This window comes from Heteronotia binoei, chromosome 8 (genome assembly GCF_032191835.1).
Source record: "Heteronotia binoei isolate CCM8104 ecotype False Entrance Well chromosome 8, APGP_CSIRO_Hbin_v1, whole genome shotgun sequence".
NCBI classification, from domain to species: Eukaryota; Metazoa; Chordata; class Lepidosauria; order Squamata; family Gekkonidae; genus Heteronotia; species Heteronotia binoei.
The window spans coordinates 90923003-90939069 of NC_083230.1; the positions used below are offsets into that span (position 1 = coordinate 90923003).

Here is a 16067-nt window from a genome sequence, read left to right on the forward strand (position 1 = left end):
GGCACTGAATTAGCTACAAACATTTTAAGTAACTAACAAGCACAATCATAAGCAGAGTAACTCTGCTTGTGGATTGCAATGTAAGTCTGCAAAGCCTAAGCATGCTTACTACTAGTCAGTAAGTCCCACTGAATCCCCTGGGAGTTACTTCTAAGTATATACACACCTAAAGAGTAACTCTGCATAGGATTGCACTTTGAACTGTATAAAAAAGCTCAAGTCTATAAATAAAGGCACCATCAGACAAGTAGGCTGCTGGCATCCATAGGGTTGTTAAGCAAGTTCTCTGTGTCCACTGGTCACAAGAGCCACATATGCGAGGGAAAAGTTAGCACTTAGAAGGGGAGGAAAAGCCAATCATTTTGTCACTCAGGATCATTCAAAGGTTTATAGTAACCTACCTAAAGCTACAGAATGAGTCTGCTCCAACGGTGCATAAACTGATGCAATTTTCCTACAATTAAAAACAAAGCAGAAATGATTAGATTCAATACTTAGTATTTCAAGAGCATTTTAGAGAGTTACATTACTGCAGCAATATGCAGGAGCTCTGTAAAAGTGAGAGGTGGGACTGAGATGATGAGAGGGAGGAGCTTGCTGAAGGCCACCTACTGACATTAGAACTCAAGGCTTTCTAGTTCCCATTTTGAGCCATTACATGACACCAGCTCTTGGAAAGCCTGTTATTTTAAACAGCAGCTGCTAGTTCATTGAAGTCATATTAGGAAACAGTTTGGCTCAGTGGCAGCACCTCTGCTTTGCATGCTAAAAGTCCCAGGTTCTGTCCCTGGCATCTCCAGTTGAAGAGGCCAGCTAGTAAGTGATGTGAAAAGACTTGTGACCCTAAAGAACTGTAGTCAGTTTGAGTGACAAAACTGATTTTGATACAGCAAAGGTCCAATATAATATAAGACAGCTTTATGTATTCACTAGTCAGGTTGAGTGACAAAACTGATTTTGATACAGCAAAGGTCCAATATAATATAAGACAGCTTTATGTATTCAAGTTTATACTTGTCAGGACTTAATTGAGGTGAAATTATTTCCTGCGCTGAAGAAGAACAGCTAATTCAAGTGTAGCTCAGATGACTAAAAGACTAACCCTGCACTGAACAACACGTGTAGGACAGGAAGTGAGTATCCAGTCCCATTTGGAGCTCCGTGTGGAATTTAGATCGTCATACTGCAGAGACTCCAAGTATGTTCTGGCTGTGAGCCAACAAATTTGATCTTGCATCAAGTGCCAAAAGCCAAAGTTAGATCTCTTGCTTACAAGACAGAACTTTCCCAGATGTTCCTTACTTGAAGTAACCTTCATGTATTTCCCCAAATGGAATCAAATTCATGACCTGCCAAATAAGATAGCAAAAGAGGTTCACCCATAGAGACAGCAAGGGTTCAGCATGCTCAGGGTGCTCTCTAGGTATGCAAAAAATAAATAAATCATTATCATCATTTGAAAATGCCATGAGAATTGAAAACTCTCTCCCTCCAATCCCATGCCAAAACAGCTGCATTTGAAGAGGTGTGGGGGCGGGATTGCTCCGTGACCATACATTTCAAAATGACAACAGAGAACTCATAATGGCCATTGAATTCTCCTATCACATTTAGCTTGGGTCCAGGATAAACATATTAAGGCTCTTTATACAGAGTGAGACAATGGGTGCGTTCACACTACACTAAATAAACAATGTGTACTGCAACTGAATTTTTATTGTGTAGGAATAGCGAAAATCCACTTGCAAAACACATTATTTAGTGTAGTGTGAACGCATCCAATTTTTCACTACTGTCTTGTGTGACTGTGAGCAGCTCTCCAGGGTCACTTACGCCTCAAACTCTCCTGTACAGCATACATAGAAAAGGGGAAAGGTAAAAATACCCCTTTCTGTGTTGATCAGCTCAGGATTACGGATCCATGTGCATTTTCTAAAACCTTAGCCAAAATTATGTTACAATGCTTAACTGCAGATTTCAAGGCCAGGTGAACTGGTGGATAGAATCTACCATTGCTGCATTATTGCACTACCTATGGGAGAATTCCTAATAATTTATTCTGCCAATGCATCCCTCCTCTTTCTGCATCCCCTTGCAGGTTCCCACATTGTCCTTTCTAATGCAGATCAGTAGGACCAGGGCTTTTTTGTAGCAGGAACTCTTTTGTATATTAGGCCACGTACCCCTGATGTAGCCAATCCTCAAAGAGCTTAGCGGGCTCTTAGTACACGGCCTACTGTAAGCTCCAGGGGAATTGGCTACATCAGGGGTATGTGGCCTAATATGCAAAGAAGTTCCTGCTACAAAAAAAGCCCTGAGTAGGACAATAGAAGCGCTTCTGAAGAGACTCTCATGACCATACAAATCAGACCATCAGTCCATCAAGGTCAGTATTGTCTAAGAGTAATAGTGGCTCCCCCACACACACACAAACCTTTTATTACAGGGAAGACGCTATAACATTACATCTCTGCTGAACTCCCTCCTTTTTCCAAAATTCACCCTCCTCAGGCTCTGATTCCAAATCTTCAGGAATTTCCTAGCCTGGAGTTGGCAACCCTCAGCTTGGCCCATTTGGGTTTGTAACATAGGCTGTGATCACACACACTAAACAATGCACTTTCAGTCCACTTCCGATGCACTTTCCAACTGGATTTTATGGTGTGAACGGGCAAAATCCAGTTGGGAAGTGCATTGGAAGGGTGGATTGTGCATTATTTAGTGTGTGTGATCACAGCCATAATCAAACCAGTGCAGTTACCAAAAAAACATTGTGAGTCACTGTCATGAAGACACTGAGGAATTAATTTAATTCTTGGGCAGTCATAGCAACAGTGACACATTTGCCTATTCATGTAAAACAGTTTCGACAGAGTTAAGTTTGGTTCTCAAAGAGTAGATGAGGTAGTAGATCTCTGCCTGGACTGCACCACTCAGGCTGCATGTTGGGGTTCATATGACAAACCACAGAACATTCTGACGCAGAGTCAACTATCTTGTGAGAGAGAAGGAAGAAGACTTTTATATGCTCAGGAATGTTTTTATGAACATATATGAAGCTGCCTTATACTGAATCAGACCCTCGGTCCATCAAAGTCAGTATTGTCTACTCAGACTGGCAGTGGCTTTCCTTGGTCTCAATCTGAGGTTTTTCACGCCTATTTGCCCGGGAGCCTTTTTAGATGGAGATGCTGGGGATTGAACCTGGCACCTTCTGCTTACCACTGAGCCACCATCCCTCCCTTTTCTTTTCCATGGAAGACCCTTCCGTCACAGGAGGCCCCTTTTACAATCTAAAGAGGTACAATCTAGGCTAGAGTTGCCAGGTCCCCTTGCTGTCATGGCAAGGGGATTTGGGGTGCGTTTCAGCGGTGGGTGGGATGTCACGTGTGATGTCTCTAACATGATGATGTCACCTGTCAGATAACAGTGGACAAAAATCAGTGTCCAAAAAGCACAGCTTTATTCTCTCTAGCATTACACTCTTCCTTTAGAAGGGGCAGTGAAATGCTATCACCATGACAGAGCCAATGTTCTAAAGTGCTGTTTTAAGCAGAAAGAGGGAGAGGCATGCACCTACATATACACATCAAAGGATAAAATAATAGCACATGTCAATGGGTACAGTAAATAGGGTTGCCAACCTCCAAGTTGAACCTGGAGATCTCCTAAGATTTCAACTGATCTCCAGGTGGCAGAAATCAGTTCACCTGGAGCAAATGATTGCTTTCAAGGGTGGCCTTTATGGCATTGGATCCTGCTGAAGTCCCTCCCCTCCCCAGGCTCCACCCTCCAAATCTCCAGGTACTTCGCAACCCAGAGCTGGCAACCCTAACAGTAAACTATGGTCAGTTGGAGACCACACTACATTTCTGATAGGCTTGCCCTTTCTTTTCAGTCCGTACCTGCTCAGGAGTTCTCCCACATGCAGGATCTGATGCAACTAACAGGAGGTTGCACTTAAAGTGCTTTCTGCATTTAAGGTCCTTGCTTGGCAATTCTGCAGACTGAGACAGACAAAAACAACAACAGATTGTGAGCAAAATGCACAATTCCATTGTGTACCATAGCCACTGGCTTGTCTAAACGGAAGGAATTTCTGGTACCATAGCTGGCTTGTCTAAACGGAAGGAATTTCTGTGATGGTTTGGGTTTTATTGCTGCAATCTCATTACAAAACCATTGTAATTTCAGTGAACAAATACTATAAACTCATCCAATTACAAACACTGAAGCTGTGCCTATAGCCTCTCCAAAATAATACAGCTCTTCCATTAAAGTGGATTAAACCGGTTAATTACCCAGAGGTTCAGTTTAAATCAAAGATGATGTATGGATCAGCCCATGTACATGTGCTCATACAGATCCACTGAGGCTTCAAACATTACAGTTTTTAAATTCTGTCTTTCTCTGGTCTACTTGCTATTGCTGGTTAACCATCTTGGAGTGGACCCCAACATCTCTGTGTTAGCTTTGCTTGGACTGCCTTTCTTTTTGTACCCTGATTGACAGAGATGGATCAGTAGGAGTCATGCTGTTTCATGATTTGAAATTGTGAGTCTTTGAGTCTGTGTGCTGATGCTTCTGATGGAGAATAACAAATGGCTATGTAAGGAAGGGCAAATCAGGCCATGATGCTCTTGGGGGGCTTTGCACAGCTCCATCTTGCAAGCACTGCCAACTCTATTAGCTCCCCTTGACTAACTTGACCTCATTATGTTTCCAGGTTATGCCTGGATCCTTGCCTGAGCATCAGTGCACTCGATCTGTTCCTGCTTTTTTTTCGAGTTCTCAAACTCTGCCTTGGAGGGATCGCTTGGCTTTCGACCTTGGTTGCCCATGACCTAGACTCCACGGTATTTCTTCTGATCAGTCTTCCATCCAATTCCCCAACTTTCAATTACCTTGGTTTCTGACTTGCCTCAATGACCCACTGAATCTTGGTCCCTCTTCTGATGGGGTTTGTATCTCAGGTCTCTGAGATTTTGCTGCCAATAGTGATTGGGACACACCAGTATTCAAAATTCAGTATTGAGATCAGCAGTTCTCAAACTTTAAATGTGGGAGCCACTTCTAAACTTACTATACTTTGGTATTCACTAAGTAACTGCATGCTGATTAATCAGCATAAAACACAGAAATCTAAACTTTTTAAAATGTTTAGTAATAATGGGGTGGGTCCATTGAGCAATGCTTGAAGCCATCCTCCAACAGAAAAGCCACTTAAGTTAGAGGAAGACTCCTTAGGCTAGAGGAAGGCTCCTTCTAGGAAGGTTGGATGAAGACAGTTGACTGATGATAGCACTACTGAGCACTACTGTATTTCATGGCCATTTTGCATACTAAGAAGAGACAAACCAACATTTGCAATTGAGTCACCCAAAGTTCATCCTTTATCCCTTCCTGGCTTTACAACCCACCTGCAAGAAAGTCACAATCCATTTTTTGGGTGTCTGCTAACCCACAGTATGAGAATCACTGGCTAGGTGGACTGTCCCAATCCCATTGGCATTAACTATCAGTGCTGCACAGTATTGTGTTTTGTGCACTGCCAAGAATGGTGAACTCTCCACCACATGCCGACTTGAACACAGTCTCTATTTTTTTTTCAACAGGACATCACTCCAAAGATCATTAAGGGCACTAGACCAGTCTCTTTGGAAGTAGGCCTGCCCTCAACCACATATTAAGCAGTAGGCTTTGGATACCAGAAGCAGGCCTAGCAGGGAGAAAATCACCTCAGAAAGTCCAGCACATCACTCCTGCCTTTTGGCCCAGCCTCAGTGTTAATTGTGAGGAAGCCCCAATCATATATGCAGACAGTTTTCTTTCATCACATCTGGTGATGTCAGCTTTGGAGCAGCAATTCAGATGTAATATTCATATACACCCCCCCCCCCCCCGATTGATAGTGAAACAGAGCCAGGCATACAGGCTCATACATATTTCCAGGGTAAACCAGGAAACTGCAGGATATGGGTCTTATCAGAGGCTTGCATGAGAAGAAAGGTGGAAGTGCAGTCTTCCATGCTTATCCTGTCAGTGCAGCTCCTCTGATGGAAGACAAACCCACTGTAGTAGCCCTCCCAACACATATGATAGTTCATCCACCACAGCGTCAGAAGTCAATAATCTTACTGGGTATTGTAATAAGAATTTAGGAAGACCCTCAGGCACCCCCAAAGAACTGATCCCAGCTGCTTTTGAAATAACTTAATAGATTTATTTTCTACATTTGGGCCTAGAAGGCATAAATGCAGCTATTCCACCAACATGCTTACAACCTCTCCTCCAGCATTACCTCTTCATTAGCAATATCATCCTCTCTATCATTTTCACAAGTATACAGAAAAACAAACATGGAGAAAATCTACACGCCTTCTGTTTGTGCTTCCTTAGATAGAAACCATGGTCCTAGTGGCAGCAAGAAGGTATAGAACCAAGTTGGAGTCCAGTAGCACCTTTAAGACCAACAAAGTTTTATTCCCAATGTAAGCTTCCATGTGCTAAAAGCACACTTCATCAGACAACAGTATGGGATGGAATTAGACTCCTACATATAGAGAGAGTGGACAATGAACTAGTATGCAAAATAGTGGAAATTGTTTTAGCAGATTAAAAAAATAATTTTTTTCTGTAAAATGAAGCTGGAGTCTACTCTGCTCTGTTCAAATGCTAATACAAAAATACATTAGAATACAGTGGATATATCTCTCAAATGTGGGTTAAACAAACCTTTTCTAAAAATAGTTCTCTCAGAGAGGTCTTGTCAGAACTTGTAACTTTATTATTGCTAGCTTAATGTAGAACCAGTATAATTGATGGTTGGCAAGTATGCGTAGAGGGGACCTGAGCGTTGAACCAGACCGACCCCATATTGTAACCTTTCTTAACCTGAAGTGCCTGAGTAGTAGTTGGTATCCGATGGTATCCAAAGTATTTGGGGGCTGTAGACTGAATAATGTTGTATCTCTGTACTTTCTCACACTGACACCCTTTGAAGCCGAATCGTGTGGCCTTCAGAGTAAGGAGGCAACGTCTTTGCTGATAGCACTGGTGGGAAGACAGATGTGCCTGTAACGGTGTGAATTAAAGCTTTGTGGGTTGTTTGTTTTACTATATAAAACTGGGCCAGTGCTGGCTCTCGCCATCACTGTTATCTTGTACCTTGTATCTAACAGTTCTTAGTTCTCTCTAATAAAATCCTAGCTTGGAAACTAAGTATGGGATCTGCCTGGAGTTCTTAAGTTCTGACATTATAACAGTGATCCCATTGTTTCGGAGCTTATCTGAACTGGAAACCCGGCCCGATGGCTGCAAAGGTTCCAGACAACGGAGAGCCCACCACTCCAACGGAGGACCCGCCGCTCGACCCGAAGGTGACGGGGGTGAGGCGCAAGATTAAGGTGCCCGCACCTTTCTCGGTGGACGCGTTCGCCGCACCCCGATCCTGGAGCCCGCGGAAGTCCACGGCGGCGATCGACGCGGCGGAGCAGCGGTACAGAAGTATGCTGGGCGACGGGGCAAGCGGAGACGGAGACGACGACCAGGGCGAAGGTCCAGAACCGCGAGGCGGGGACGACCCGGTCCGGAGCCTCCGCAACGACCTGTTCGACTATGTACGGGAAATTCACAACGACGTACACGCCTCCCGAGTTATGATGGCCGAGGAGATGCAACAGAACCTAGGCGCGATCTACGACCAGCTCCGCACCTTGCAGACGGCGGTCCTGGGGATCCCCGTGGGAGGGCTGCCGCTGGGGCAACCGCCCGTGGCCCCACCGGCCCCGCTGGCTCCCGCGCCGCCGGTGGTGCCCGCTCCAGCCCCACCGGCCCCACAACCAGTGGCGCCTCCGGCCCCGGGGGCCCCCGCGCCGCCGGTCCCAGCACCTCCGGCGCCGCCGGTTCCGGCGCCCCCGGCGGTCCCCGTGCCCGCACCGCCGGCGCCGCCGGCCCCAGCTGCACCAGCCCTACCGGCCCTGCCGGCCCCGGTGCCCCAACCCGCGGCACCCCCGGCCGCAGGGGGGGGGAGAGAGCTGAAAATTACATTCGACGGGAGCCCAGAGGACGTGGAGTACTTCACCATACAGTGCGACACGTTCTTTACCCACTGGGGTGCGGACTACCCGACCGAAGCCAGCCGAGTGTACCACATTGCGTCCCGACTGAGAGGTCCAGCCCGCAAATGGTACGTCGGGCTGTTCACCGCGAGGAAGCCCGAGCTAGCAACCGTAGCGGGGTTCCTGCACGCCATGCTCCGCCAGTACGGCGACCCGCTCCGCGAGGAGAAAGCCATCGCAGCCCTCCAGCGCATCGAACAAGGCAACCGATCCATTCGCGAGTATGCCACGGAGTTCCTGGGCTACTGCGCGGCAGTGAGAGGGTGGAACGAGATTATGAAATATACTGCTTTTTGTAACGGGCTGAACCCGAACGTCCTCGACCGCTGCTACAGCCACGGGCGACCCGACACCTTGGTCGGGTGGATCCAGCTAGCCGGGGAGGTCGAGACCAACATCCAGCACGTGGGGCTTCGCCGACAGCAACTGGCGAAGAAGGGGTTGAAATCCACACCCACCAAGGCGGAGGGGCGACGGGCCCCGACAACCTCGACCCCCACCACTGCCCGAAAGTGTTACCGGTGCGGCGACCCGGACCACCTCGCCTCCAACTGCCCAGCCAAAGCGGGGTCCACCCCGCCGACAGCCAGGCCAACCGCATCGGGGCCCAAGAAGAAAAAGAGTAATCGGCCGAAAGAGCCCGGACGGGGCTCCGTCGCCACCACCTTGGCGACTGACGAGGATTTTACCGCCGAACCAGAAACCGTGGAAGAATCGACCGGGGAGTCGGACGACACCGAGTCGGCGGGAAACGACAACGACCTGCTTTAATGGGTGCCGCGAAGCAGGTCCAGCAACAGCCGGCACTCCTCACGGTGAGAGCCACTGGGGGTTTATTGTTTATGGCCGTAACCCTTCTCAACCCGAACCTAAAACGGTTCATGCATGCCCGAGCACTAATCGACTCGGGGTGCAACCGGGACTTAATCACCCCCCGCCTAGTAGAGGCGCTAGGATTAGCCACGTCCCCCCTCCCGCTACCCATGCTTTTCCAGCAGATGGACGGGGGGCCCATGAGGGGAGAGCCATGTAAGCTAGAAACGCAGGCGGTCCCCGTTGGGACCGAAGAGCATTGGGGGATCGAAACTTTTGTAATTGCCCCCTCTTGCTCGTTTGATGTGGTGATGGGCTCGGGTTGGCTCGCCCGCCACCAGCCAGACATAAGGTGGGAGGAGCAGATCGTCCGATTCCCGGACTGGAGGTGCGAACACCACCATTGGCGCCCCGAATGGGGGCCGCATCCGCCTCCCCGGAATGAGCGAGCCTGCCTCACCCTCGAGGAGGTCGCCTCGATCCCCAAAGAATACCGGGACTTAAAACTGGCCTTTAGTGAGAAGGAGGCGGATGAGTTACCACCTCACCGCCCCACGGACTGTGCAATCGAACTGATCCCGGGGCAACAACTGCCAAAAGCGAAACTGTACTCCATGGGTTGGGCGGAGAAAGCGGAACTCCGCAAATTTTTGGACAAAAACCTGAAGCGGGGGTTCATACGACCGGCAACAGCCCCCCATGCCGCCCCCGTCCTCTTCAGAAAGAAAAAGGATGGGTCGCTTAGACTTTGCACAGATTTTCGCTCGATAAACGGGATTTCGATGTCTAATGCCTACCCGATCCCATTGATTAAGGACCTATTGAATACTGTGGCCACAGGGAAAATATTCACAAAACTCGACCTCCGAGACGCGTACTTCCGAGTCCGCATCAGGGAGGGGGACGAGTGGAAGACCGCGTTCAATACCCCGCTAGGACAATTTGAGTACTTGGTTATGCCTTTCGGGCTACAGGGGGCCCCTGGGGTATTCATGAACTTTATCAACGAGGTTCTGCGAGAGTTCCTGTTTAAGGGGGTGGTGGTGTACCTTGATGACATCATTATCTATTCGCCAGATCTCAAGTCACATGTACCACTAGTCAGAAAAGTGTTGAGCACCCTGTGCAAGCACAAGTTGTATGCCAAACTATCAAAATGTGAATTTCACAAGACTGAACTAGACTATCTAGGCTTCCGAGTATCGGGGGAAGGGTTGTCAATGGACCCAGCAAAGGTTCAAGCGGTGCTAGACTGGGAGCCCCCACGAACCCGCAAACAGCTCCAAAGTTTTCTCGGGTTCGCAAATTTTTACCGCGACTTCATAAAGGGGTTCGCCACCATCATGTTACCCCTTACGGAGCTCCTTAAAACAAAGGGGAAGGGGGCAGAGGCAAAAAAGCCGGGCGCGCGCCTAACGTGGACGCCCGAGTGTCAAAAAGCCTTTACAGAATTGAAACGCCTCTTCACCTCGGAGCCCGTGTTGGCCCACCCTGACGAGTTAAAACCTTTCGTGGTTCAATGTGATGCTTCCGACGCCGCCGTCGGAGCCATATTAATGCAAAGGGGGGACAACGGGGTTCTGCGCCCCTGCGCCTACATTTCACGAAAGTTCTCGAACGAGCAGAAAAATTGGTCAGTGTGGGACAAGGAGGCTTTTGCAGTCATGTTTGCCTTGAAAACCTGGCGCTCCTGGCTTGAAGGGGCCAGAGTCCCATTTGAAATCTGGACTGACCACAAAAATCTCGAGGCATTGACCGGGCGCCGCAAAATGACTGCAAAACAAATCCGGTGGGCTGGGTTTTTCGCCAAATTCGACTTTGTACTGAAACACATCCCAGGTACCAAGAATTTCTTGGCGGACGCCCTCTCCCGCCTGCCACAGCACGAGAGCCTCCGCGAGGAGGTGGTGGACTCCCTTATCCCCCCTTCGGCCATCGCGGGGGGGGTCACCACCCGCTCCGGGAAGAGGATCGGCCCCCCGGAGCCGGACCTCTTGTCTCAATTAGTTGCGGAGACTGCTCGGGAAGCAGACCAACCACCGAACCTCCGTAAAAGCGAGGACGGCCTCCTGTTGCACAACGAAAAGATCTATGTGCCCTCCTCCCTCCGCAAGCAGATTTTAGAGCATTGTCATTCCAGCCGCCTGGCGGGCCATTTCGGCTATGTCAAAACCCTCAACCTCATTACCCGACAGTTTTGGTGGCCTAGGCTCAAAAGAGACGTCTCCGAATTCGTCCTCTCATGTCCCACCTGTCTGATGGCTAAACGAAGAGGGGGTAAACCTCCCGGCCACCTAGTGCCCCTCCCAACAGCCACCCGGCCTTGGTCGGTAGTGTCTATGGATTTCATTGTGGAGCTCCCGCCGTCGCAGGGCAAAACTGTTGTTTTGGTAGTGGTCGATACATTCTCCAAACAAGCCCACTTCATCCCCTGCAAGCAGCTCCCCACGGCTAAAAAACTTGCCCAACTTTTCTTTACACACATTGTACGCCTACACTCGTTCCCAGACAAGGTCATTAGCGACCGCGGGACGCAGTTCGTTGCCAACTTCTGGCGGGAGTTTTGCAAACTTGCGGGTATTGAGCAGGGCCTCAGCTCAGCCTACCACCCCCAGTCGGACGGACAGACGGAGAGGGTTAATAGCCTTCTAGAACAGTACCTCCGCTGTTTCATTAACTTCCAACAGTCCAACTGGGTGGACCTACTCCCATTCGCTGAATACGGCTACAACAACAGCCTTCACAGCTCTACTAAAACCTCTCCTTTCCAAATCATAAATGGCTATGAGGGCAAGCCTTTCCCAACGCTTCCCCTCCCTGCCACCCCCTCAGAACCCACATCGTGCCAACAATGGTGGGAAGGCCTTCGGGAGAGCTGGAAGGGAATTCAGGAGAACCTGGAGGAAGCGAAAAAGGCTTACAAAAAACAGTTTGATAAAAAACACTCTCCTGAATGGGAATTGAGAGTGGGAGACACTGTCTTTTTGTCCACAAAAAACCTCCCCCTTCCTCAGCCCTGCCGCAAACTTGCGTTGAAGTTTCTTGGGCCTTTTAGGATCAAACGAGTAATCAATAAGGTGACTGCAGAACTCGAGCTGCCCAAGTCTCTAAGCAAAATCCATCCTGTTTTTCATTGCAGCTTACTCCGGAAAGACCCTGGTGCCACGTCCTTCCATCCCAGGGCTCCGCCGCCCCCTCCGACGACAGTGAGGGGTCAGAGTCACCATGAAGTCCACGAAATCCTGGACTCCAAAGTCAAACGGGGGAAACTGTATTACTTAATCAGGTGGAAGCACTTCCCCCCGAGCTGTGATGAATGGGTCGAATCTCAGAACGTAGCTGCGCCGCAATTGTTAAAAAAGTTTCACCTGCTGTACCCGCACAAGCCCAAGCCGCCACCCCCCGGGGGAGGGCGCTTAGGGGGGGCAGTATGTCAGAACTTGTAACTTTATTATTGCTAGCTTAATGTAGAACCAGTATAATTGATGGTTGGCAAGTATGCGTAGAGGGGACCTGAGCGTTGAACCAGACCGACCCCATATTGTAACCTTTCTTAACCTGAAGTGCCTGAGTAGTAGTTGGTATCCGATGGTATCCAAAGTATTTGGGGGCTGTAGACTGAATAATGTTGTATCTCTGTACTTTCTCACACTGACACCCTTTGAAGCCGAATCGTGTGGCCTTCAGAGTAAGGAGGCAACGTCTTTGCTGATAGCACTGGTGGGAAGACAGATGTGCCTGTAACGGTGTGAATTAAAGCTTTGTGGGTTGTTTGTTTTACTATATAAAACTGGGCCAGTGCTGGCTCTCGCCATCACTGTTATCTTGTACCTTGTATCTAACAGTTCTTAGTTCTCTCTAATAAAATCCTAGCTTGGAAACTAAGTATGGGATCTGCCTGGAGTTCTTAAGTTCTGACAGGTCTCTACTCTGTTATATTGTATAATATCACAGACATTATTCTGGTATACCCCATTCTAAAAAAAAAATACATTGGAATATATCTTGTGGAACAGAGCAGAGCAGACTTCCCACAGAACCCCTAGCTATGGGGCTGGGGGCCTTGCAACACCACCTGTGGATCTCCAAGGAGGGGCCCCACTTACCTCTTCAGGGAGCTGGAGCCACCCTCCAGCCCACAGAGCCGGTGCCACAATGGAAAAGGCGAGGCACAGGCTGATGTCATATAGGCAACCTTAAGTGGTGAGACAGCCAACAGATGACTGTCTAAAGACATAGGTTGAACACAGGGATATATGGATTGTAGCTGGTCCACAGAGATATTTATGTTACTTATAGTCTGCCTTTCTCACTGAGACTCAAGGCAAATTGCACACTGTAAGCATCATCCTTGTTGATGGTGAACATTCAATCAACAAGATGTGGGAGCATTCACTAAATTGCCCTCAACATTCTCTTTCCATCCCTCTGTTTCACATAAATCAAATATGTGGCATTCTATCTCGTGCCATTCCAAGCAGCCTTATGACCCAGTAAGTATTATTATAGTTTGGGATTAGTGTGTTGCCTGCTTCAGTTTAGGGCTACTAATAGCCTATTGCTCTTTGCAAAGCTAATCACAAATCTGCTTAGAGACCTTTTACTCTTCTGCTATTGAAGATATATATACTATGGCTTGGATCCTATGAATGAATTTCATGAGTGCTAAATAGATTTTGCTGTACAATATACCTCCTCTTCCAAGAAGACTATCTGTTGTGCACGGAACACATTCATAGGATTCAAGCCAAGGAATTCTCAGACATATTTAATCTTGTGCCTGCATTTAAGTAGGATACTGTGATAAATGATATTTTCACAAGCATAGTTACGGCTGGAACAGAGATAATTTATCTCTCCGCAGCTGAGGATTCTTCTCTTGAATTTACGATCTAAGAAAAAAAGAGAAAGTAGAATTCTGGCAATTTCAAATGGGCTGTTTGGATAACCTTGGGCTTCTGCTTTTGTTTAACATAACTCAAAGAACTGCTGTGGAGATAAAATGGAGGTGGTACCACTCTTTGAGAACAGGTGGGATAAAAATAATAAAGTGTGGTACCCAGGCATCTCTATCAGAAAGAAAATGGCATGGATGAGATCTATGCTTCTAATATAAATTCATATTGTGTCCTCAACCAATCTAGTTTTCAACTCAAAATCTGAAGCACAAGAGTATTTGAAGCAGCAAGACAAAAAAAAAAAACTTCACTGATTGGGGGAACTCACTTCAGAATGTACATGCTTGTGTTAATGAACAGGAACAATGCACTGGGCCACACAGATAAGGCAGTTTGTGGTAGAGTTGTGTGATCTGGGTGTTGCTAAATACAATGCAGGAATTGGTTCCTTATTTGGTCCTTCTTGCACCACTGGGTTACATAAGGACCTATGGATTTCAGTCATGCCTCTCTCATTCAGCCCTAGGGCAAGCTTTCTACCCCATTACAAAAACAGCAGCAATATCATACCTTTGACTCAAAACTGTGGAGCTCTTTAATTGTCCTGAACACTTCACTGGACTGGATTTAAAAATAAAAAAACACCCCACACCATGCCCTCACCTTTTAATACCCCCCTGATGAAGTGCGCTGGACAACTTTCCCAGTTCTGTGTCACTTGGGTTGACTTTAATCAAAAGGATATTGCACGGCTTTTGTTTTTGGTCCAGGGGAAAAAATCCCATTCTGCAAATCTTATCCCAAACAAGCTCTAAATTTTCACATCGCCTGTTGTCCTGGAAATCCCAGCGGATATGCATACACTGCCCTAGGAAATAGGACGGCTGGCCTTAGGGTCACCCAGCGAGCTTCGCGGCTAAGCAAGCGACTGAGCCCAGTTCTGGTCTGACTCTTTTAACCTCTACGCTGCACACGTCCCCCTCCGCCGCGCTGCAGAAAGCACACAACCCCAAGCGGAGCTCTTCGAAAACTCCTCCTCTTCCTCCATCTGCTTCACTTACCCCCTCCTCCCTCCCACGTATTTTTGGCAGTTACTTTGAAGCACAAGCGCTTTGGCACCGCAGGATCAAAACAAAGCAGCGTTTCTAAGGGAAGCTTAAACAACAAAAAAGCCCCTCTTCAGCGCCACCATTTGCTTCTTCTGCCGCTAACATCTGTAATGCGAGTCCTACTCAGAAAACGCTTTAGGAAACCTTCCGGGGCCTTCCTATTAGGTACCCCCGAGAAATCCGGGGTGGGGGGATGCAATGGGGTTTATTTTTTAAAAAAGGACTGACAAGACATTATCCTTGTGAACAATAGCCATCGAGTTAGCAAATGTGGCAACAACTGCCCTCCTTCCTTTATAGTCAAGAGGGAGGTAGATTGTTTACCATCACCCTTCCTTTACAGGCTGCAATTCGTTGCACACTTAAGCCCCTCTAAAGACACCAGGACTTATTTCCGAGCAAACAAGCATTACAATCGGACCGTGTACCGGGTTATGTTTAATACTAAACAAGGGGGCAGTAAACCGCACCTCTTTTTATTTATTATTATTATTTTTGCAAAAGCAATAAACCACCTAGGGATGCCCCCAAACGAATTTAGCTTTGACCCTATGCGAACTAGGATTCCCTCTGCCTGAAAGGGGGGAGGGGGAAACCTGGAAATGAGCCGGATTGTAGCTAGAGAAACACCTCGGGGCGGAGGAAAGAAGAAAAAGGGAGAACCACAGGGAAACAGAACCCCTCTATGTTCACTCACCCCCAAGGATATCCTAACAGGCAGCTCCCCCAGCTGGCTCCCCTTTCCGTCTTCTTTTGCTTCTACTCAGCTGTTCTCAACCTGGCTTTAAACTCCCTCCTCCCCCATTTAGTTATACATAGTCTTTGGCTCGTCTATCAGCAGCTGCCTGGACGATTCCACTTCTCTAGGGAGAGGTGTGTGTGTATGTTTAATACTTATTGCGCCGACGCGCCGGTAAATCGGGTAAACAAAGAGAATAATGCCCTTACAGAACCCAGCAAACCAAACCATCTCCCAATATTGGAGGTTCTGGATCCAAAAAATAGGACAGTACAGCCCATGAAATCTGGAAGCCCCCCGGGGAGAGAAAATGCGCCCTTCCAGGGAGAGAGGAGGGACTGAGTGGTGTTTACGGAAGGGAGAGATGCGTCCTCAGTTCTCCCCGCTT

General features: G+C 48.0%; 1 protein-coding gene across 2 annotated transcripts in view; it reads right to left on the reverse strand.

The window, feature by feature from the left end:
- TCP11L2 (t-complex 11 like 2) overlaps positions 1-15721 on the reverse strand; it is a 36357-nt gene extending 20636 nt beyond the window's left edge. Inside the window, exons 1-3 of one of the 2 annotated variants that reach the window (XM_060245574.1) lie at positions 15638-15721; positions 3906-4007; positions 402-454 (exon numbers count right to left, since the gene is read on the reverse strand). The gene's annotated coding sequence lies outside the window, so the exon portion shown is untranslated. Of the gene's footprint in view, positions 1-401; positions 455-3905; positions 4008-14401; positions 14810-15637 lie in introns of those variants that run through there. The other variant, XM_060245575.1, reaches the window with a different exon arrangement.
- Between the last annotated feature and the right edge of the window lie 346 nt (positions 15722-16067).